The following is a 6,581-nucleotide window of genomic DNA, read 5'->3' as shown; positions in this document are numbered from 1 at the left end:
TCACTTTCTGGTTTCCCAGAACATTTGTCTGCTAAATTGGCTTCCAAGAATTTATCATACAATGAATGCATTCCATGATGCAGATACTCACAAGCAGTGTCGTCACAACCGCTGGTTTTGCACACCAAGAAATTTCTGTTAGACAATTTTAAACTCTGAACTCTGTGAACAAGACATAATTTAAAAAAAACCAACCCTTTACTGAAAGACATGAGCTTAAGGCTAAATTTTTTGCAACTGAATTATAGGCATATGGCACTAGTTCAATCAGAGAAAGCTCTGAGTTATAGTGCCAGTTATTACAACATCTACAAAGAATCCACTGCTGTAGAATGTCCTTACACTTTTTACAACGTCTCAAAATACACTTTTTTCACACCATTAAACGGAGTAATCTCCTATTGATAAAGCTATCTACTAGTATGTTTGAAATTTAGAGCCCAATTTTGCAAACTCTTTCATGGATAAGTAGTCCTGACTCACTTAAATAATCTCATTGACACTGATGGGACTACTCGAGTGAGTAATATTTGCTGGGTAGTTCCCTTGCTGGGGAAAATGAAAGACTCAGTGACTGCCTCCTTCATAAAGGCCAGTGGTTCTCAAACTGAGGGTCAGGGCCCCTCAGGGGGTCACGAGGTTATTACATGGGGGGTCACGAGCTGTCAGCCTACACCCCAAACTCTGCTTTACATCCAGCATTTATAATGGTGTTAAATATATAAAAAGTATTTTTAATTTATGGGGGGGGTCACACTGAAAGGCTTGCTATTTGAAAGGGGTCATCAGTACAAAAGTTTGAGAACCACTGATAAAGAGCAATCTGCAGGTAGTGCCTGACCCTGCAAGGTGCTAATAACGCCAGCCCTGATTCAGCAAAATGTTGGAGCACATGCTCAACATTAAGCAGGGTGGAAGGGTCACTGAAACCATGGGGACTCCTAACATGCTTAAAGTTAAGCATGTACTTGAGTGCTTTACGGGATCAGGGCTAGAGTGCTCAGCACTTACCAGGACTAAGCCCATACAGAAGAGATATTCTGAAGCACAATTTATGGAAGGAACTTTGTGAGCTCTTATTTTTTGTTTGTTTGTTTGTTTTTGCAGTAAGTATTCTCCCTCAGACTTGGATCTGGATTTAGACCTCCTGGCAAAGGACATCCTCAAAACAAGACTATTCTCTCAACGACCAGCCACTCTAGTGAGGAAGTTTTTTCTTCCCTTGAGAGAATATTTTAAATGTTTTTCATAAGAAGTTCTTCCCACTCCAGAGCAATGATCTGGATTATCCCAGAATACTGAAAAGAAATTCTGTCACATAAGGCCTGATCCAAAGCCCATTGAAATCAGTGGGATTCTTTCCGTTGACTTCAGTAGTCTTTGGATCAAGCCCACGCTGTGGGATCGGTCTTTCACATTCTATTTCTTGATGTTGTATAACTAGCTCTCTTGTTTTGCCCAAGCATGTTATTTGCTTTCCTCTTGCTATTGGATGGATTGCCACACTCTCTTACAGATGTTACTTTAGGCTACACAGAGCCAGTACGTACATGCTGTCTTTGATTTGATATTTAACAGCTCACTGAGGCCTTGATCATACAAACACTTGGAGACGTGAGTAACTTTACTCATGTGAGTAATCTCATTGAATTCACTGAGATGACTCATTTGCAGAAAGTTACTAATATACTGAATCATTCGGAGGATCAAGATTTAAGGTAGAATTTTATTTAAAGATACCTAATGCTATATACTTTTTACCATAATACTAGAACTAGCAGGAAATGTTTTAATATATCTTTTACCTAAATACTATAATAATAATGTAAGAGAAAATCTTTGAATATTTTATTTTTGCACACTTTTACCTGAATGCTATCTATTTATAATTAAAAACTGATTTGTGTGTTTAAACTTAAAAGAAGACTGAACAACATAATGAATGTGAGAGATGAGCAAAACTCCTTAATCTAAAACTGTAGCACATTATTTTGTGTCTGAATGGAATGAAGCAAAAAAAAAAAAGATTCAGCATATTGTAAGCATACTTGATAATGCTTTATCTTGTTTTAACAGATGTATATTTAAAATAAACATTGTTTTATTAACATTTCAGTAAATATGGGATACAAATAAGAATCGGAAAAATCAATCCAGTTCAGGGTTTACAAGAAATAGAAAATAAAGCAAATATAATAAAGAGCGCCGAGCACAATACTGTTACGTGATGAGTGAACTCAACTCACCTTAGCTTCACTGGGAGTTCAGGGTGCTCAGAATCTCCCAGAAAGCGCACATCACCTTGCATTGCAGAATTGGGCTCCAAATGAACAAAAGGAAAACTGAATCTGACACAGTCAATAGCATGTTAGCTACACTGTCATGTGATCACATGGGAAAAGGTATCCTATCTCACTTACAAAATTAACCTGGGGACCAAAGACTCTCAGAACAGGAAGATATACCGCCCGTCCAACTTACTGAAGTTCATAGGCAGACCTGCTAAGTTGTTACTGATAGAGATAATGGAAGATTCTGAAACTTCAGGTTTAGAAACAAAATGAACAATATTCTCCATCTAGCCCGACCGTGTAAATGGTTACACGCATGCTTAGCTTTACAACCATGACTTATCCCAATGAGTAGTAAAGTTAGGCACATGAGTAAGTAAGTGTTTGCAGAAAATTGCAGCCTAATAGCATAATTTTCAGGGAGACTATGAAATCACAAAGAACACTGAATAATGACCTTCTTTGCCACTAAAAGTAAAGGCAGAACTACTTTAAGGTCAGAAGGGACCATCGTGATCATCAAGGCTGGCTTTAGGCCAATTCAACCAATTCCCCTGAATCAGGTCCTGTGCCTTAGAGGCCCCTGTGCCCAAGCCCCGCCGGAACACTGTACTACGGTGGCCCCGGCTTCCCCAGGGGGCAATTTAAAGGGCCTGGGGCTCCCAGCAGGGACTGGAGCCCCAGGCCCTTTAAATTGCCACCAGAGCCCCACTGCTGGAGCCTTGGAGTAGGGCTGCGGGGCTCTGGGGCTATTTAAAAAGTCCAGGGCTCCCCTTGCTTCTACTATCCCAGCCCTTTAAATAGCCGCTGGAGCCCCACTGCTTCCCCAGGGCTCCCTCAGCTATTTAAAGGACCGGGGCGATAGAAACAGGGGAGCCCCAGGCCCTTTAAATAACCCCCAGAGCCCTGGTGTAGCAGGGGGGCTCCAGCTGCCTCTGCCACCCCAGTCCTTTAAATAGCCTTCAGAGCCCTGCCGCTTCCCCAGGGCTCCTGCAGCTATTTAAAGGGCCAGGGCAGTAAAAGCAGGGGAGCCCCGGGCCCTTTAAATAGCCTTCGAGCCCCAGGCTGCTGCTGCTACCCCAGTGCGGGAGGGAGGAGGAAGGGGCACTTACCCTACAGGGTAGGCTGTGCCCCCTGTACCTGCACCCCTTGCCCACACCAGCCCCGCACCCCCTGCCCTGCCCGTACCAGCCCGTCTCCAACCAGCCCTGCACCCGCTGCCCTGCCCGCACCTGCCCCGCACCCCCTGCCCTGTCTCCAGCCAACTTCTGCCACACACACCCTGCCTGAAGCTGGCCAGTCCCGCACTTCTCTGTCTCCAGCCTGCCAACCCATGCCGCACTCCCCTGTGGCCCTGCCTGAAGCCAGCAAGCCCACCCCACAGCCCCCTATCTCCAGCCAGCCCCGCACCCCTTGCCCTGCCTGCAGCCAGACCCTGCCTCCAGCCAGCCCCATGTCCACTGGTGCCCTGCAGTTCCCAGGGCAGTAACCCTGCACACCTGCTTCAATGAGGGGGGCAGGGAGCAGCTGGGACCCACACATGTGCACATCCTAGGGTGACCAGACAGCAAGTGTGAAAAATTGGAACACAGGGTGGTGGGTAATAGGATCCTATATAAGAAAAAGACCCAAAAATCGGGACTGTCCCTCTAAAATCGGGACATCTGGTCACCCTAGCACACCCCCAGGGAGTGGTGGGGACCCACACATGTGAAACGAGCTCCTTTCGAGTTCAGGCCCATCTTTTTAAAAAATAACCTTAGATAGGGTTAACATACATACTTATTTTCTTGGACATGTCCAGCTTTTTGGTTCTTAAATCATCATCTGGGAGGAATTTTTAAAAATACAGACGTATGGTAACCCTATTGGTACAAAAAATACATACTGCGGCACATCCCTTAAATAAGAACTTTTTACAGGGAACCGGTTGCTAAGAAATGAAAGGCTTTTTTTTAACTTTTTTTTTTTTTCAGTCATCCCTGCCGGGGTCCCGCCGAAAATGTTCGAATTGGGCCCTGCACTTCCTAAAGCCGTCCCTGGTGATCATCTAATCTAGTCTGACCTCCTTCACATTTCAAGCCACAGAAACTCACCCACCCACTCCTGTAATAGACACCCCAGACTCTGAGTTTATGAACTCCTTAAATCATGGTTCAAAGTCTGTAAGTTAGAGATAATTCTCCATTTACACTAGTTTAAACCTGCAAGTTACCCATGCCCCATGCTGCAGAAGAAGGCAAAAAAAAACCCCTCAGAGTCTCTGCAGATCTGACTCCAGTGAAAATTCCTTCCTGCCCCCAAATATGGTAATCTGTTGGACCCTGAGCATGTAGGCAAGACCCACCAGCCAGACCCCCGGGAAAGAATTCTCTGTAGTAACTCAAAGCCTTTCCCATCTAGTGTCCCATCACCAGCCATTGGAGATATTTGCTACTAGCAGCCACATATGGGCCTCATGCCATGATAGGCAGTCTCCCGATACTATCCCCTCCATAAACTTATCAGGCTCAGTCTTGAAGCCAGTTAGGCTTTTTGCTCCCACTGCACCCCTTGGAAGGCTGTTCCAGAACTTCACCCCTCTGATGGTTAGAAACCTTTGCTTAATTTTGAGCCTACGTTTGTTGATGGCCAGTTTATATCCATTTGTTTTTGTGTCCACATTGGCGCTTAACTTAAATAATTCCTCTTCCTCCCTGGTATTTATCCCTCTGATGTATTTATGGAGAATGATCATATCTCCCCCTAGCCTTCATTTGGTTTAGCTAAACAAGCCAAGTTATTTGAGTCTCCTCTAGTAAGGTATGTTTTCCATTCCTCAGATCACCATAGTAGGTCTTCTCCTCACCTGTTCCAGTCTGAACGAATCAGATGTACATTTTGGAGATTCAGCAGATACTTGTACTCAGTGGTTCTAACACCACTATTTTGTAACTTCTTAATAGCTGACATATTGTATTTGCCTAATAATTTCCATTTTGGTATACAAGTCACTGCTACCCTATTGCAATTTATGCGTGTAAGTCTGTTGCAGCTGCTTCTGCTTTTGTGGTTGTGTGGGTGGGTAGTGATGGATGATGCACATGAGTAAGTAAAAGGAAAGTGTATGAGACAGAGAGAGAGAGCACGCAAGCATGCAGAGGAAGTGAGTATGGAAGCATGCTCCAGTGAGACCTTCCTGAGTGTGTTTCCAGGAAAATCTTCCATGGTCCCAAAGTTGCAGGGACAGATGTTCGACTGATAAACAATAATAGAGCAAGCGGACAATCTTACTGTGTACTTTCTCAGACTTCTCAGACACCAAACTAGGGTCTGGCTGAGAATTTCATAGCACATGCAGAGAATAAAGCAAGAGAAAAAAGGCTCTTGAATTTGGCACTGCTACAGTGATGTGCTGCCAGTAGGTTTCTGCTGTTTCCTCTCTCTGCTTCTCTGCCAACCCCCTGTGTTCCAGGGGTGTGAGTGTTTGCAGAGAGAAGGACTAAGGAATAGATTCGTTCATGGATGTTATGTATACTTGCTGGGCGTATGTACACATTTTCTCTCAATAATATACTGGAAGTATGGACAGCACAGCACAGAGGCCAATCTGTGAACTTTGCTCTGTAGTATATGCATGTTAATATCTTGAAGGAGACTAGGGGGTGGGAGGAAATTTGTTCCCTTGGGAAATTTAACAATATTTGTCATTTGGTGCAATCTGGTGCATTCTAAAGGCAAAAAAATAATTGTTCTCCAGAGTAGTTTTGTGAGCCCTAAAGAGAACTTGCATTCCTGGCAAGGATGATTTAGCACTACCCAGAAAAGGAAGTCCATTAGAACCATGAAAATAATCCCAACCCTCTCTTTAGTTTAGTGCAGGGGCGGGCAAACTACAGCCGGCCAGCCGCATCCAGGCCACCAGCTGTTTTAAACCAGCCCTTGAGCTCCCACTGGGGAGCGGGGTCTGCGGCTTGCCCTGCTCCAGAGCTCCAGCCGGGAAGCAGGATCAAGGGCCACTTGGCGCGGCTCCTGGAAGCAGCGGCATGTCCCCTCTCTGGCTCCTACACGTAGGGGCAGCCAGGGGGCTCTGCTCTGCATGCTGCCCCTGCCCCAAGCACTGCCCCCACAGCTCCCATTGGCCAGGAACCATGGTCAATGGGAGCTGCAGGAGTGGCACCTGTGGACAGGCTGCATGCAGCAGAGCGGCCTGGCCACAGCTCCGTGTAGGAGGAGTCTCTTCTTAACCCTACTTAGTGTAACCCTTATAGAATAAAAGCCTTTGGCAAATCGATAGAATACAACTGTAGA

This window comes from Gopherus flavomarginatus, chromosome 1 (assembly GCF_025201925.1).
Source record: "Gopherus flavomarginatus isolate rGopFla2 chromosome 1, rGopFla2.mat.asm, whole genome shotgun sequence".
In the NCBI taxonomy this organism is placed as follows: Eukaryota; Metazoa; Chordata; order Testudines; family Testudinidae; genus Gopherus; species Gopherus flavomarginatus.
This window is presented reverse-complemented; position numbering follows the sequence as displayed.